The sequence below is a fragment of the Heteronotia binoei genome, chromosome 18 (assembly GCF_032191835.1).
Source record: "Heteronotia binoei isolate CCM8104 ecotype False Entrance Well chromosome 18, APGP_CSIRO_Hbin_v1, whole genome shotgun sequence".
Taxonomy (NCBI): Eukaryota; Metazoa; Chordata; class Lepidosauria; order Squamata; family Gekkonidae; genus Heteronotia; species Heteronotia binoei.
In genome coordinates, this window is record NC_083240.1 from 30,289,592 (window position 1) to 30,307,611 (window position 18,020).

Here is an 18,020-nt window from a genome sequence, read left to right on the forward strand (position 1 = left end):
TGGATCTCTAGCCAGCCCAAGCAGGCCTCGCTCACCCAGGGCTCTCCTTTTTTGCATTGGAGTGCTTTTGGCTGTGAGGGGCAGCATATGCTAATGAGTTATACTAATGAACTCTGCTACAACCCCTGACATCCCCTGCCACAACCCCACAACAAAACAACCCCTGACAATACTGTCCTTTGTGATCTCATAGGGCAAGGCAAAATTTTCCTGTAGCAAAAAGGTAAGGGATTCATTGTTCCTTCCCATTTCCATCAGCGTCAGATTATATCCCTGATGATATAATCTGAAGAGCCACCAGAAGGGCAGTTTCCCACTGCAGGAGTTGGAAGGATGCTGTTGCGAGTGGTTCAAAGGGCGGACATGTAAGTTGTGCTAGGGTGAGGATAAGACTCCAGACTGGCACCATGGGCCGAATGGGAGGATGCAAGCACATAAGTCCTTTGAGGAAGGTTTTTTGTAATGTGAGAAAAAAAAAACAGTTCCTCCCTCAATGAGGACGTGAAAGGCCGAAATAGGAGAAAGGTGAACTTTTAATGAGGAGAAACAGAGTTCTGAATCCCGATGGGAGAGAAGGTAGGCAGAGATCAATGTGTGGGGAGGGATGGTGGGTCAATGGTAGAGCATCTGCTTGGTAAGCAGAAGGTCCCAGGTTCAATCCCCGGCATCTCAGCTAAAAAGGGTCCAGGCAAATAGGTGTGAAAAACCTTGAGACCCTGGAGAGCCGCTGCCAGTCTGAGTAGACAATACTGACTTTGATGGACCGAGGGTCTGATTCAGTAGAAGGCAGTTTCATATGTTCATATGAATTGGTTTGTGAGATTTGCCTCTGCTTTATAAGGAATGCAAGGTACAGAATTACAGTTTTGGTATTAAAAAAACCAGTTTGTAAACTTTAAAAAGAAAATAAGGATGCTTGCATATGAGTCATTGATTTTCCAAAGCCTACATGTTACCCTTTTTTTTTTTTTGACAGTTTGTGTGTGTGTGGTATAGCCAGGAGATCCTACGATTGCCTGGCAGTCAGAAATTCTAGCTCTTTAGTGTTATCCAAGATGCACCATGAGGAGGTGAGCCAGAATTACACCCTTTTTGAGCGTGGCCCTGCTACAGAAGTAGCTGTTATCATCCCAGGGACTTGTGGTTTGGTTGCAACTCCAAAAAAAATCTGTGGCTGTTATATTTTTTTTTGGGGGGAGGGGTATTAGCAATTGCAAGCTGTGGCGGTGATCAGTGTCTCACGGGAGATCCTTTGCAGAAACTGGTTTTTGTGGATGGAGATGGCCTTAATTACATTTTCCTTCCAGAGAGCCCTGACAGGCAAAGGAGATAAGGACTTTGAAAAGGCAGGGGGAGCAAATGTCTCACTCTTGGAGACGGAACTGGTGCATTTCTATCTGTTTTACAGTGCAGTTGCTCCTAATGGAGATGTATGGCACACTCCGTTAGCAGCAGGGGAGTTCAGAGCCGCGCTGTAAGCGATGCCTGAACAGGGGAGAAACCAGGGATGAGTTGGGAGTTCTGCCGTTATAGGAATGCGTTCAGTTGCCTTCTCTGGAGCCACTCAGCCCTGAGCGATCTGCTCTGGCTGGTAACACCTCTCCAACAGCTAGGGGATGTCTTTCCTAGCACCTGCTGCCTATTTTTAGCAAAAGGGATTGAATCTGCGGCCTTCCTCGTGCCAAGCAGGTGCTCTGCCACTTGGGGTCCTGCCAAAGATACTGCCTGAAGCTACCAAATTTGACTGCCAGTCCCTCCAGCTAAGCTGTCTTCAACCTTTGCGAGATCCCACTGGGCATGAGATGCAAGCACCGGACAGGAAGAGAACGATGCAGAATTGCGACCTCGTGTCAAAACGAGGACCCTTGACAGCAAACCCAAAAAGATGAGGATGGGAAACATGAGACGTACTGGATCAGGAGGTGTACTGTAGTGTAATACAGGGCTTTTTTTTGTAGCAGAAGCTCTTTTGCATATTAGGCTACACCCCCCTGATGTAGCCAATCCTCCAAGAGTTTACAGCTGGCCCTGTAAGAAGAGCCCTGTAAGCTCTTGGATGATTGCCTACATCGGAGGGGGGGGGGTGTGTGTAGCCTAATATGCAAATGAGTTCCTACTACAAAAAAAAAGCCCTAATGAGGAAGAAGGCATGAATAAATCCTCTGCACCACCAAGTGACATCTCCTTGTCACTCTGCTGATCCTCTTTAGTGTCTGTGCAAAGAGAGGCAGGAAATGTGGTGTCCTGATCTCATTCACCTTGGAAGCTAAGCAGTATCAGTCCTGGTTGGTACTTGGATGGGAGACCGCCAAGGAAGTCCAGGGTTGCTACGCAGAGGCAGGCACTGGCAAACCACCTCTGAACGTCTCTTGCCTTGGAAACCCTACAGGGTCTCCGTAAGTCAGCTGCACTTTCTACCACCTATAGGGCCTCACGACTCAGCAGGTGTGGTTCTGCAGCCCACCTGAGGGTCCTGAGCTGAGGCTTGAAGACCAGTGCTCTGAATTGGAACCAGCCAGCTTTTAAACCCCATTCCGCCCAAATCCTTTGCTTTTTTAAGCCCCCAGACTTCTATACATCTCATGCTCTCCGGCATAGCCTTTTATACCTCTTCCTTTTTTTAGCAGCAAGGAATTGGGTTGAATCCAACCCACTGTCTGCTTTGTCTGGCAGTGGTTTTCCTTGGTTTTGGGAAATGATAAACGGAAGGTCTTGAATCACATTTGTGACCCAAGATCTATTAACTGGAAATGCCAAAGGCTGAACCTTGGACTTTCTGCATGGAAAGCTTGTGCTCTGATATAAAGCTAGCTGACTTAGAATGTTGGTCTGCCTGCTTTGCAATTCTTGGTAAAGTTCCACCCTCTTAGCCCATTGACTTCAGTGGACTTGGAAGGGTATGACTGTTGGGGACAATGCCTTGAGGGGTAGAGTTTGGGGAGGTGAGAGAGCTCAGCAGGGACTTGATATCTTTCTAGGACTTCAGGTTAGAACATAAGAAGAGCCCTGCTGGATCAGATCGGTGGTCCATCTAATCCAGCATCTTGCCTCACATAGTGACCAACCAATTAATCTGGAGGGCCCAACAGACTGAGCACAGAGGCCAAGACCTCTTTTCTTGATGTGTGCTTAGAGAGCACACGAAAGTTTACGTTCTAAATAAAACTTGGTTGGTCTTAAAGGTGCAACTTGGCTCCTGCTTTGTTCGAGTGCCTCTGAACGTGCAAGTTCCCCTCAGTCACCAAGGCTAGTAGCCATTAATGGGCTTATTCTCCATGAATCGATCTAATCCCCTTTAAGGCTGTTTACTCTTGTGGCCATCACTACATCCTCAGGTAGTGAATTCCACATTTTAATCACTTTCTGTGTAAAGGAGTATTCCCGTTTGTCATGGGAATAGGTTCCCATCCTGAACCTATTCCCCATCAGCTTAATTGGATGCCTTTGAGTTTTAGCATTTTGGGAAAGGGAGAAAAATTTCTCTTTGTCAACTCTCTTTGCATAATATTGTAAACCTCTCTCATGTCTGCCCTTACTCTTCTCTTTTCTAAACCGAAAAGTCCCAGACTCTTCAGCCTTTCCTCATAGGGAAGGTGCTCCAATCCCCTCGTCATCTTGGCTGCCCTCCTTGGTACTTTTTCCAGCTCTGTCTTTTTTGAGATACGGTGACCATAACTGTACACAGGTATTCCAAATACGGCTGCACCATAGATCTATAGAATGACATAACATCAGCCGTTTTATTTTCACTCCCATTCCTAATAATCCCTGACATTGAATTTGCCTTTTTCATTGCTGCAGCTCTCTGGGTTGACACTTTCATTGAGCTGTCCACTATAACCTGAGGATCTTTTCCTCTCTCAGCTTCAGCAGGGTTCTCCTAGATCTTATGGCATACCATAGAAGGGTCTGCCCTTTGAAGTTGTCACTGTGTGTAGGGGAGCTGGTCATTGCAGTCTGGAGATCATAGGTAAATCTGAGTCAACTCCAGATCCTACCTTTCGACTCTTAGGACTGTGCTGCTAGTTTTGTCTTGGTGTTCCATAAGAGAGCTTTCCTGGTGTCCAAAATCCATCTCTCAAGATAGCTGTTTACTGCACCTCATGGTAGAACCATCTCTGGTTTTATTAATAAACTGTACTGAGGTATGCTTCTCATCAAGCGTAAGAGCAGCCATGTTGGATCAGGAGGTCCACCAGTGGGGCCAGAACTCCAGAAACCCTCCCGTTGTTCCCCACTGAAACACCAAGAGTACAGCTCCAGACACAGTGTTCCATCTATTGTGGCTAATAACCACCTATGGACCTCTGCTCCATGTGTTTATCTAGTCCCTTTACAGAGTCATAAAATGTCCCACTTTGGGATAACTGTGGCTGCCCTTTGTCACTTTGTGCACAGATTCTGTAGACATTTCCCACCTCTGGAGGACTCTGAGCCTGGAGAAGAGAACTCAGGTGGTTACTAAGGTCATGACTTGGTGATGTGGGCACAGAGCGAGAGAAAGAGAGTGAAATTTTGTACGTATGAGTCTTTTCTGTTGGCAGTGCTGCTCTGGACTGACATTTCCATGTAGAGCCAAGAATGTTTCCTGTCAAGCAGGGATCTGGATTTGTATGTGGGAGGAAAGGGGCACAGCTCTGCTTAGAACCAAGGTGGATAATAACATTGACTCAGGAATGAAACTCAGGGTATTTTGTTTTATTTTCAGTGGCTTGCTGTTGATGAATGAATAGCCAGAGCAGGAGACATTTTAAAGACTGGGAAGCCTTAACCTTAACCTGTCCTTCCATCCTTCTCACTGCATCTTGATTCTGTTTTTCTCTGAGTTGGGTAAAATGAATAGGCATGTGATTTTTAAAATATATCTATATTTGACATTACAATTTTTATGTCTCAAACCCACACACGCATGCCTCTCCCTGAACTGTACTTTTAGTAGTAGTTGCAACATGAGATCCTCCCATTCTTTGCGGACCTGAATTAGTGGATTTTTTAAAAAGCAAAGAAAGCAAACGCTTTTAGAAGTCCCCACGGAAATAGTGAGCTTTGTTGTGTTATTTTGGTTGGTCTTAATTGTTTTTGAAAAATTAATTAAGCACTCCTTGTTGGGTTTTGCTTTGGACCAATGTGGCTACCTAGTTTTTGTAAAGCTAAAGTTAGTGAAGGTTAGTAGAGTTCATTTGAAATGTGGTGTCGGACTTTTACGGATACCGTCAGCTGCCAAAAATACAGATCAGTGGGTTCGAGATCAAATCAAGGCCAAACTCTCCCTAGAAGTTACAGTGACTGAGGCTGTGGTACTTTGCTCGCATTATGAGAAGAAAAGAGTCACCGGAAAAGACAATAATATTAAGAAAAGTTGAAAGCAGCAGGAAAAGAGGCAACCCAGCATGAGATGGATTGATTCTGCAAAGGAGCCCACGGCCTTCCGTTTGCAAGACCTGAGCAAGGCTGTTAACGATGGGAAGTTTTGGAGGAGGTCATGAATTTGTAGGGCCACCATCACTCAGAAGTGACTTGACAGCACTTAACACACACAAGGTTTGTGAGATTTTGGGGGAAATGGGCAACACATGGGGCAGACTGGGAAGCAAAAATAGCCCTGAAAGAACCCCATACCTCTAGCCTTTTCCCCAACAGAGAGAGGAAAGGAGCAAAGCTGGCTCCCTCACAGCAGTGGCCGCTTGCCCTTCTTCCTTGGGGCTGGGGTGGTCCCGGTAAGGGGAGGTGAGTCCCCAGGCCATCAGCTCACCAAAATTTTTCCCCAGTGGCCTTCATGGCTAATCCACCCCTGACAATACAACCTATCAGAGACTGGAGTTGAGCTAGTAAATATTCCTGGCAATTACGGGCAAGGCTGAGGACTCTGTCCTCCTTTTCTCCACTCATCCTGACAGCTGAGTTATTCTTTTCCCAAGGGGTTTAAGGGAGAGAAGGAAAGACGTTAATGAGTTATATGCTAATTATATTCGTAGGGCTGTAAGCACATATCCCTTCGCCTGAAGTCAGTGACACTGAAACAGCTGAGGTGTGCCCTGGTTCATGGGCTTAGAAAGAGGGATCCCACCAGCTCTTAACTAGCTAATCTGATTGAGCACATTGGGACAACTTCTGAGTACAGAATCAAGTTCTGTTGTGTGTGTTGATCCTTGGAGATGGTGGGATGGGACATGTCCCGCTTGTTGAATGCTCATTCTGTGTGTCGTGTTTGAAGCAGACAGAGTCTAAAGCAGAGGTGGCCAGACTTACTCAGCATAAGAGCCAGATAGAATAAATGTCAGATGTTTGAGAGCCACAAGACGGAAACGTTGGATATTTGAGAGCTGCAAGACAGGAAGGAAGGGTGGTAAGGAGGATAAAAAGAAAGCAAATAGATGGGGAGGTGGAGGTGGAAATAAAGCAACTTTAACTTTAAATGCATTCTCCAAGCCACTGGATGGCTTGGAGAAGTGATTTAAAGAGAGAAAAACCCTTCTCCAATTCAGCCAATGGGGCAGTGGGGGCTTCGAGAGCCACACAATATGTATGAAACAGCCACATGCGGCTCCTGTTTGGCCAGTTTGGCTAAAGGGAGCCAAGCCCCTCTGTAAACCCAGAATCTAAAATTCCTTGTCACAGCCAGAAGCCAAGAAGGCTGTAAAGCAGAGCAGGGCAAACCCAAGGCAGAGGCCATGGCTCAGAGGTAGAGCAGCTGTTTTGTGTGCAGAAGGTCCCAGGTTCAAACCCTGGCATCTTTAGTTTCAAAAGGATCAGTTGCTGGGAGGTGTGCAAGACCTCCACCGGAGACTCAGGAGAGCTGCTGCCAGCCAGAGTCAATAACAGCAACCTTGGAAGGCCAGTGGTCTGACTGAGTAGAAGGCAGCTTCATTTCTTCCTGCTGCTAGACTTACATTTGCACTGACCAGTGACTGTAGTTACACGCATCCGTCGGGACTTGCAACTCCGTTCTGCCAGCAAAAGTGCTTTTCCCTGGCAGGGTGAGCCTTTTCCTGGTGCAAGCTGCTTGCAGTTGGAGGAGAGCATCTCTAAGAGCAGGATGGGCCCTCAGCATGGAATCCGTCATTCAGATTAGTCCCCTGATTAAGAAGTGAGTGCAAATTCGGAAGCAAATAGTTCCATCCTACATACTTCTTCCTAAACGTATGTGAAAAGCGAGCTAGAGCCAAAATGTGGGTATCTCTTAATCAGGGCTGGACCTGCCACTAGGAAAACTAGGTGATTGCCTAGGGTGCCTGCCTTCTAGGAGCACCGAAGTGGGCACCCCATGTGACTTGATGATTTTATCAGTGCGGGGGGGGGGGGCACCAGAAGTTAGCCTAGGTAAGACTAACTTCTGGTGCCTCCACATTGATAACATAACTGCGTGACATGGGGGGGGGGGGCGGCCAATTTGTCGCCCCCAGAAGGGTGGTGCCCTAGGCAATTGCCTAATTTGCCTAGTGGCAGCCTCACCCTGGCAGGATATAAACTATCTAAATGAGTATCTCTAGGTGTCTGTTCTCCACCTTTGTTACATCCAACATGCAGCGTCTTCAGAGTACTTGAACTCATCCCTTATCATCGCATCTCCTCCGACGTTATCTTTCTGCATCTCGAGATCTCCCATTTTGGCTTCAGGCAACGTCTGGGCAGGGTGGGGGTGGTGATTGCATTTCCTAAACATTATTTTTGTTGTTGCCTGTTGTTTCTGGCGATGCCCTGAATTGATGAGCTCCTCTTTGTATATTTCCTAAAACAGGAGAGGGGAATCAGCCATGATAGCTAAATGGAACTTCATTGTTCAGAGGCAGTATACCTCTGAATTCCAGGGCTTTCTTGCCCTGTGTGTGAGTTTCTCGGAGATATCTGGCTGGCCAATGTTGGAAGCAATATGTGGACATGAACTGGTATTGACAACAATTGGGATTTCTAAGAAGTATTTGCTGGGCCTATAGATTTTTGTTGTTGATCCTTGCTGCCATGTCACTTGGTAGTATGTACACATGTTCTTTCCCCCCTGTGCACATTAGTGGAAGGAATTTTTGGTCCAGCTAAGGATGCTAGGCTCCAGGTGGAGGCTGGAATCTCCTGGAATTACAGCTCATTGCCAGACTACAGAGATCAGTTTCCCTGGAGAAAATGGCTGCTTTGGAGGGTGGACTCTCTGGCATTGTCCCCCACTGAGGTCCCTGTTCTTCCCAGGCTCTACCTCATAATCTCCAGGGATTTCCCAACTTGGATATGGCAACTGTAGGTTTAATCAACAGGCACAGATTAACTTCATCTATTAAATGAAACTCTGGCTTGAAAGCCTCACTCCCCTAATCTCAGGATTTTGAAGAATGGCTGTGACATGCACAACGGGAAAGGAATGGGCTTTGTAGCTTGTCAAAGGCATTGTGTTGCTGTTGTTGTTTTCACAGCTCCAGGGACAAAAGGGAAACAGGAATGCCCACTGCTCACCTTTCCCAGAATGGATTACAGAAATGGGACCCGGGTTTGCTGTGAACAGCTTGCGTCATTAGCTCTGGATCTCACTGAGGAAAAACCTTGTGTGCAGAAATCTAGCTTGATAGGGAGAAGGTTTTAGTTTAGTCTTGTCCCTGGTGTGCTGGCTTTCTAAGTCAGACTTTTTTTCTGCTTAACATGCTATGTTAAGGCTGTATCATTTATACCCCACTTTTCTCGCCACTGGGAACCTCCAGCAGCTTACATCCTTCTCTTCTCCGTTTTATCCTCATAATAACCCTGTGAGGTAGGTTAGACTGAGACTGATTCCCCACTTGTCTCAGTCTCGCACTCCTCTTCTCCACGGCTCTTCTGTCCGATTTCTCACAAGCTGCCGCGGGGCTGCAATTCGCTCTGCTTCTTTCCCAGGGCAAGCAGAAACTGGTTTTCAGAGGATCTTGCTTGCCATGGGAAAGAGGCGGAGCAAGCTGCAGCCCTGCAGCAGCTTATGCAAAATTGGACAGAAGCCCCATGGAGAAGAGGAGCGTGAGACCGGGACAAGGCTAGTGGGGAATTGGTCTGAGAGAATGTGACTGGCTGAAGTTCATGCAGTGAGCTGCCACTGGGTTCTCTTTCTCTCTCTTTTGGATCTTTTTAAAATATGTAAGCTTCAGTGTGCTTTTTTTAGTAGAAAAGCAGGATAAAATAATATTCTGAGTAACCTTGGATCATCATATTGGAAGAATAATACAGTGGACCAAAATGCATGCCTGTTATGACTGAGCCAGTTTGGTGTAGTGGTTAAGTGTGTGGACTCTTATCTGGGAGAATCTGGGTTTGATTCCCCGCTCCTCCACTTGCACCTGCTTGGAATGGCCTTGGGTCAGCCATAGCTCTGGCAGAGGTTGTCCTTGAAAGGGCAGCTGCTGCGAGAGCCCTCTCAGCCCCACCCACCTCATGGGGTGTCTGTTGTGGGGGAGGAAGATAAAGGAGATTGTGAGCCGCTCTGAGACTCTGAGATTCGGAGTGGAGGGCGGGATATAAATCCATTGTCATCATCTTCTTCTGAATCTTCAACAAAAGGGAGGTGGGGGGATGATTGGAAGGAAAGGAGGTGTCTTAAAAATGTAGGCCAAAAAAGTGAAGGGTCAAATCAATCATTATTATGGCCCACCATTCCCACTGCTGCTCAATAATGACTTCATAAAAGGGTGAGATGTTCTGATGTAAGCTTGAGTTTGATGGCATGCTATAATCAGCATGCTGCACTTATCCACAGATCTATAAATCCATGAGAAACTCTCTGATGTAATCCACATGCCAGGCTCTGGACTCTACCCCAGTGGGGTGCCAGTCAGTCTCTCCTGTTGGTATGCACCTTGTTTCTGAATTTATAGCACTGAGTTCTGATCAGTTAGCTTGGGGAAAAGAAACTGATGCAATTCTCTTTGGGAAAAGCATGACCTTTTATGAGCATGTGAAACTGCTAAGTTATATAATATGGCAGACTTTTTTATGGGGTGGTTTGCCATTGCCTTCCCCACTAATCTACATCCCCCCCCCCCCAGCAAGCTGGGTCCTCATTTTACCGACCTTGGAAGGATGGAAGGCTGAGTCAACCTGGAGCCAGCTACCTGAACCCAGCTTCCTCCGGGCTTGAACTCAGGTCATGAGCAGAGAGTTAGGACTGCAGTACCGCAGCTTTACCACTCTGTGCCTTAATGTACCATGCCTTTATAGAGGGAGAATGTTCGTCTTTCCACTTAAGTGCAACAACAGTTTTAGCTGCAGTTAATAAAACCATTATTAGTTCTCTATCTGGCTTTTGAATATACTTAGATTCCCAAAGATTTAAAAGAATCAGGGTTGGAGAAAGTGGGACCAAAACCCTGTGATTTGAAAAATTTCTCTAACAACCTGATTCCAAAAAGTGCCAATCACAGGGCAGGATCACCAAGTATGAAAAAAAAAATCTGCCTTAGCCCCACATCTCTTCCAGAGGTGATCCCCTGCCTCTGTGCCATGCCCTTGGTATTCCTTGGAGGCACCACCCAAATACTAACCAGAGATGACCCTGCTTAGCTGCCAAGATCAGCCAAGACAAAGCTTGCCTGGGCCATCCAGGTCAGGGCAGTGGCACTTTAAAGACTATCAGATTTATTTTAGCAAAGGTTTTGTATCTGATGACGTGAGCTTTTGCTCTGCTGGAATAAATCTTGGTCCTCATTCGAGTGCCACTGGACTCCTGATTCTTTTGCCGCATGCCACTGAGCCAGGGCCCCTCTCTAGGATATAAACCTATGGAACAGCATCACACTGAGTTGCAGCGTTCAGCGCTGGCCCTGGTACTCCGTGCCACTTGGGGAAAAGCAAGAAACGTGTAACCAGATATGGCAAGGATAACGAGCTAGAGCCTGGAGCTGGCACATCTTGCTTTTATGTTTCTTGTTACAAGTTTGATGCAGCCTTTGGTAACTGGACAAATGAGCTGTCAGCTGCTATAAGAATCATCAGTGGCTAATTAGCATTTCCCCTTCATGTTCTGCGAGGATGTTTGTGTGGGGGGTGGCAGGGTTAGTGGAGGTTTGTGGCAGCAACGGAATGGGGGTTGGGGACGGTGACAAGTGATTAAATTTGTATCCAGCCCTTTTGTTAATATTCCTCAGGTGGGCTGGTGAAATCCAGACCACACAAAAGGAGTCGCTGAAACGGATGTCAGATTGAAAACTGGCACCTCGCTCTCTGGCTGGCCGTTGCTGAGGCTGTGCGTTCAAAGCAGGGGCAGCAGAAGGAAACTGTCCTTGGCGCTCGTCTCTGCTGCTGGCAGCGTTCTCTCTCTGTCAGCGGCAGCAATGACAAATGGCAGTCCTTTGGAAAATGTGGGACATGCCGGCTGCTGAGCCACGCTGCCTTCTCCATTGTTCTCAGGGCTAGTTGCCGACTTCCTCCTCCCAAGCTCTCCGCCCAGTAGTGAAATTGACTAGCCCCATTTGCAAGCAGATGCTGGTCCAGTCAATTTCACGCCAGTCCTAACCAGAATTTCAGTCTCAGTCTCTGTCTCTCTCTGTGTCTGTCTGTCTGTCTGTCTGTATCTCCCTCCCAGTGGCTGGAGCAAAATGAATTTTTATATACTTAGCTGTGACCTTCCTTGCTTTGGCCCACCAGAAATTCTCTTCTTAAAGAAGATAGATGGCCTGGAAGAGTTTGCCTGCTCAGTAGTCTTAGTGATAGGATTAAGTGTTGCCTAGTGTGTCTTGGCTTTGGGCTCACCAGGCCTGTGATTACTAACTCCAGCTTGGGAAATGCCTGGGGATTTGGGGTGGTACTGAGGAGGGTGCTTAATGAAGATCAGTCCAGTCTCTGAAGCAGCCATTTCCTCCATGGGGACTGATCCTTCTTGTCTGGGGACCAGAAGGAAATCTGGGGGAATGGCAGGCTCAGCGTGGAGATTGGTAACCCTCAGACAGACCTAATGTTTATATTCATGGCCAATGTGATGTGACAGTGTTCTCCTACACATGCTCAGAGGGCAGTGTTGAGCCCCACTTTGTGGGGTGAGAGGCAATATATAAATTGAAAGAACAACAACATTTTACAGTAAAAAGAATCAACCTGTCACTCATTCTTAAGAGACTTTATGAAAATAACCAAATTTAAAACGTGCAAACATTTATTTAATTGAAACTCTTCTATGCAGCCTTTCCACCCCAAGGCGGTGAACATACTTTAAGAAGAAGAAGAAAATATTGGATTTATATCCCGCCCTATACCCTGAAACTCAGAGTCTCAGAGCGGTCACAATCTCCTTTACCTCCCTCCCCCCCACAACAGATGCCCTGTGAGGTAGGTGGGGCTGAGAGAGCTCATACAACAGCTGTCCTTTCAGGGACAACTCCTACGAGAGCCATGGCTGACCCAAGGCCATTCCAGCAGCTGCAAGTGGAGGAGTGGGGAATCAAACCTGGTTCTCCCAGATAACAGTCCGCACACTTAACCATTACACCAAACTGTTAAAAACATTTTAGCAGTAAAAATATTTTAAATAAATCATATATACAACAATTCAATAAAAAAGGAACATATAAACATGGGTGATAGGCCATCTTGCTAAGTCCTGGAAGGCTGCAGTCTTTCGTGCGGCTGATCAGAGCCTTCTGCCGCTGATGTTTGTGCCTCCAATAAGCGAATTCTCCCAAAATAGTAACAGACCAACGCTGGAGCCTTCACATTGGGTGGCTGCTGTCAGTTCTCCCCAGACTCACCATCACTTGGAGCACTTTGATCATCTTAATTTCCAGTAAAATATGGGGGATGGGGGAGAGTGAATCATCCTTCACTTGCAATCTGGATGCGGCTTTCCTCGCTTGATTATTTATGAGCTTTGTTTGGTTTGGTCAGAAAAAAAAAAACCACCGTCTAGATGGAGAGGCCATATCTAGGAAACAATGAGGCTGATATTCTCTCTCGAATTCAGAAATACGTGGAAGGAGGAGATGTATTCCTCGACGTTTCCTAGCATTAAAGGAGGAACACACAGCTCCTGGCATTAGCGGGTCAATTTGACCATTGAAGGCTTTCGAAAGGTTTGGTGTCATTGAGCTGGCGGGCTTGAGGTTATAGTGGATTGTCTTTTTCAAAGTATTTTGGTTTGTGAATATACAGTACAGTAACTGTTTGCTTTTTACACTTTTTTATTTTTATGGTGCTTTAAAAAAAAAAACGGAATTAAAATAGAACGTTTCAGATAGATGGGGGGAGGTCAGTTTTAAAAACAAGCAAGACAGAGCAGAGTTTGCACCAGAGTCATGGAGAACAGGAATGTATTTATTCATTTATAGTCAGCTTTTCTCACAGAGGCTCCAGTCGTCACTGAATAGTGAAAAGATGTGTTTGTTTGTACTTCATATTTCTGCCCAGAGAGGCTGACATCTTTCTCCTGTCCTCCACTTTATCCTCACAACAACCCTATGAGGGAGGTTAGGTTGGCAGTGTGTGACTGGCCCAAGGTCACCCAGCATGCTCCCGTGGCAGAGTGGGGATTTGACCATGAGTCTCCCAGCTCCTAGTCCAGCGGTGGCCAAAGTTGCTTAATATAAGAACCACATAGAATAAACATCAGATGTTTGAGAGCCAGAAGGAAGGAAGGCAAATGGATGGGAGAGACAGAGGTGGAAAGAAAGCAGCTTTAGCTTTAAATGCATTTTCCAAGCTCAGTGGGGCATAATGCTATAGCAGGGGTGGCCAAACTTGCTTAATGTAAAAGTTACATAGAATAAATATCAGATGTTTGACAGCCACAAAACAGGCGGAGGTAGAGGTGGAAAGAAAGCAACTTTAACTTTAAATGCATTCTCCAAGCCACCAGTGATTTAAAGAGACAAATGCCTTCTCCAAGCCAGCCGATGGGGTGGTGGGGGCTTTGAGAACCATACAGTTTGGCCTTCCCTGTCCTAGTCCAACACTCCAACCACTGGCTGCCAGAGATACTGATGAATCTGCCTCCTGGATTTGCCTACGAATAACATTCCATAATGCAATGAAATTATTCGAGATGGTTTTTCCTTCTCAAAGTCAATGAGAAGGGAAGGGCTGTGGCTTGGTGTCTGAGCATTTGCAGAAATTTCCCAGTTTGAATCCCCAGCATCTCCATTAAAAGGGTCCCAGGTGTTTGAAAAGAGCTTTTTTTCTGCTGGAGACCCTGGAGAGCTGTGACCAGCCAGAGAAATCAATACTCCGCTACATAGACCGGTGGTCTGACTTGGTATAAAGCATATCCCAAGTTACTCTTTTGTTGACTTGTGAAACAAACAAATCTACAACCTCTTCTGAGACTTGTGCAATTTAAGGGAATCAGTCAGAAGACAGTTGATTTGTTAATTCATGAGCCAATTACATTATTTTACATTTTTAATTAAATTCTTTAATTAATGCTTGACTGGTTGATTTTTTTTTTTTTTGCTTGCTAGTCAATTAAGTTAATGTGCATACTACTAACATCTCAGTATCGGTGATCCAGAAGGGAATATAAACCTACTAGGTAGTACCATTGGTTGCTTTCATACAGAGTTCTTGCTCTGGTTTTTTTCTGCCTTGCCCCCTCCCCCCGCCAAAAAACCCCACGTGTAGTGCTTTTGAGGGGGGATTTAGCATGACGTTATTGAATGCTCACCTTCCAGGTTATCTTCTGCTCTGCAGTATCCGAAACCTGGTTTGGTCCGTTTTTCCTATGTGGATCATACTTGTTTTATACGGAACGTATTCTTCCTGTTCAGATCACATTTGGGGGCAGTGCAAATGGAAAGGTGCAGATTTTCTGTACCTCCTTGCCCATATCTGGCACCACTTCTTCCCCTTTCTCCTGGTGGTAATGTGGAAAGTGCCATCTACAGCACTCGATATTCCCAGGCGGCCTCCCATCCAAGTACTAACCAGGCCCAACCCTGCTTAGCTGCCGAGATCAGATGAGATTGAGTGTGGTTCAGGGTGGTATGGCCGTAGGCAAGTGCCATTTTGCCGCAACCAGCTTACAAAGACCCTGTTGGGTTTTCAAGGCGAGAGTCATCCAGAGGTGGTTTGCCATGGCCTGCCTCTGCGTCGTGACCCTGGACTTCCTTGGTGGGTTTCCATCCAAATACTAACCAGGGCTGACCCTGCTTAGTTTCTAAGATCTGACGAGATTGGGCTAGCCTGGGCCATCCAGGTAAGGGACCCTTTTCCCTATTGCCCATTATTTCCCCTCCTGCTGCCAGTGCCCAGGTCTTTTCATCTGTAGTAGATATTTATTTATTTAGCATATTCTACTTTCCTCCCCTGTGAGGACTTAAAGTAGCTAACAGTACACGAAGAGAAAGTAAAAAGCAAACAAGAAGGGGGAAAGATGGGGGGGGGGGGCTGGTGTGTAAGAAACAAATGCTTTGCGTCCTGTAGTTGCTGCAGATGCCTTTGCAGTGCAGATGCCAGTCCCCAGGTCTGGGTGGGGAATCAAACCCAGTTCTCCTAGATTAGAGTCCGCCACTCTTAGCCTTAACACCGAACTGGCCCAAGGTGAGGTTGATGGCTTGGGAAGGGGCAGGCTGGGGTGGAAGCAATCACACACACACCTGTATTTTACAGGTGTCTTCTTGAACACTTCTGACGATGACGACGACATTGGATTTATATTCCGCCCTCCACCTTGAATCTCAGAGTCTCAGAGCGACTCACAATCTCCTTTATCTTCCTTCCCTACAACAGACACCCTGTGAGGTAGGTGGGGCTGAGAGGGCTCTCACAGCAGCTGCCCTTTCAAGGACAGCTCTGCCAGAGCTATGGCTGACCCGAGGCCATTCCAGCAGCTGCACGTGGAGGAGTGGGGGAAAAAACCCGGTTCTCCTAGATAAGAGTCCGCGCACTTAACCAATACACCAAACTGGCTCTCTGAGTGTTCAGCAAAGACACCTACCAAAATGGGAGCAGTTTCGGGTCAAAAGCAGAAGCGTTTGTGCACTTGGGAAAGCAAATGAGTCACCAGTATCAGTCCTCAGCTGGTGTCTCAAAGAGCAGGCGGTGAACCTCAGATGCTCTCACTGGCCCTGAAATGCAGGGCAAGGGCATGAGAAAAATAAAAATGGAAACCCAGGAGCTAGAAAGGTCCAGGAGGTATTTCCCTCCCTTTCATCTTCCTCGTTTCATAGCCTTTAGATCTCTGCCCTCCCCTCGACCTGCGAGGAGCTCGGCTTCTCAGACAGCATGACATGAGAACCGGCAGGCCAGCGTTTTTGGTTTTGAGTTTTTTTTCTCTTCCAAATTACCTAGATCAAAGTCTTGATTAGGGTGTAGCCTGGCTGCCAGATCGGTGTGCGAATCCTCCACATGCAAGCTGCCGTGGCAGCCCCACGCCTTTCTTGTGGGTAAGGAATAATTAATGCAGACTAATGTAAAGTGAATTGCATCGGGCTTCTTTGTGGCCAGTTTTGATTTGAAATGAATTTATGGACGTCACTTTATGGACGTCTTCAGAGTTGTAAAAAGGGCGTCTGCTTCTCCAACCTGGCAGACAACACCTTTTCTTAAATCTGCCCCTTGAGAACGCCTGGTCTCAGGAGTAGCGTGCCAAGATTCTTGCAGATTGAGCAGCTATGCAAAGCCCCAGCCGCAGGTACTCCAGGAAGAATGCAAAGCAGGCTTTGAATCCACTCAAATGTTTTGTGCTGCGTCAGTACAGTCAGCGACAGTCTTGGCTGAATATGGGCCAGGATTGCCTGATAGCTGCTTCTCCCTGTGTTTGACAGAATTTGGATGTTGCAAGAATTCCACCTGACTTAGCATTGGCAAGGAATAGCTAAATGATGCAAATCAGGCAATGTATGTTGGGGAAAGGATAGAGAGATTTTTTTTTTCTTTCTTTCCCAAAACTCGGAGGCACTTGATTTTGAGAGCCAGTTTGGTGTTGTGGCTAAGTACGTGGACTCTTATCTGGGAGAACCGGGATTGATTCCCCGCTCCTTTACTTGCAGCTGCTGGAATGACCTTGGGTTAGCTATAGCTCTGGCAGAGGTTGTCCTTGAAAGGGCAGCTTCTGGGAGCTCTCTCTCAGCCCCACCTACCTCACAGGCAATACTCCCTCTAAGCTGTGGAGTCTTATGAGCAAAATTCCTGCTTTGTGAGCTACTGGCATTAACTAGCTGCTGCATTAATTAGCTTGCTCTGAGGCCATTTTTCCCTGAGCTAAGACGAAACTGTGTGAGCCAGAGGCTAAAAAACTGTGAGCTAGCTCACACTAACTCAGCTTAGAGGGAGCACTGCTCACAGGGTGTCTGTTGTGGGGGAGGAAGGTAAAGGAGATTGTGAGCTGCTCTAAGACGCTGAGATTCAGAGTGAAGTGTGGGTTGTCAATCCAGTATCATCATCATCTTCTTCGATCCCACTTTTCTTCCCAATGGCGGCCTTCTGACAGGCGCAATGGATGTATATTAAGCCAGAATCTTGCAAAACCAGGTTTCTAGTGCAAGTATTCCAAAGCTGAAATATATGTATGTTGCCTCTTTCAGATGAAATGGTGATTACACCCATCAAGAGGACTGTGTGTAACATGCTTTTGCTACATGTGTGGTCAGATGTGATGGCTCAAAAATGCTCGTAAGAGAGAGCCTATATGTGTACATCAGTGTGAGCAGAGTCATTACATATGTGACGGAAAGCAATGGGTTAACCATAAACTGAAGACGCACAGGACCTGCGTCAGGTGACCTGAGGGTGGGGGCAAAGTGCTCAGAGCTCTCAGGGAGGGAAAAGGTAGTTGAAGGAGAGAAACTGCAGTTTATGGTTAACCCATTGCTTTCCATCACAACATACATCCCATAAGGCACCTGGATTGGATGTTGAGAAAAGCTGAAAAGGGTGTTCGTGCATGACAGACACAACTGTTGCTCACTGCTTTTTAAAAATTTCTGGACAAACACTTAAAAGCTGCAATTGCACCATGAATGAGCACACATGGTTCAGAAGGTTCTTAACCATCACCACCACCACCACCCCAAAAAAGAAAGGAAAAGGAGAAACAATAAAGAAATCCTCCTAAGGGGATCTTAACAAAGAAAGGCATGAGGATGAGA

The 18,020-nt window shown here is 46.5% G+C and overlaps 1 protein-coding gene and 1 pseudogene across 1 annotated transcript in view; one reads left to right on the top strand and one right to left on the bottom strand.

The window, feature by feature from the left end:
* Window positions 1–18,020, top strand: part of SPNS2 (SPNS lysolipid transporter 2, sphingosine-1-phosphate) — a 150,412-nt gene that overhangs the window by 25,329 nt on the left and 107,063 nt on the right. The window lies entirely within an intron of this gene.
* LOC132587415 (5S ribosomal RNA) lies at window positions 14,808–14,927 on the bottom strand (annotated as a pseudogene).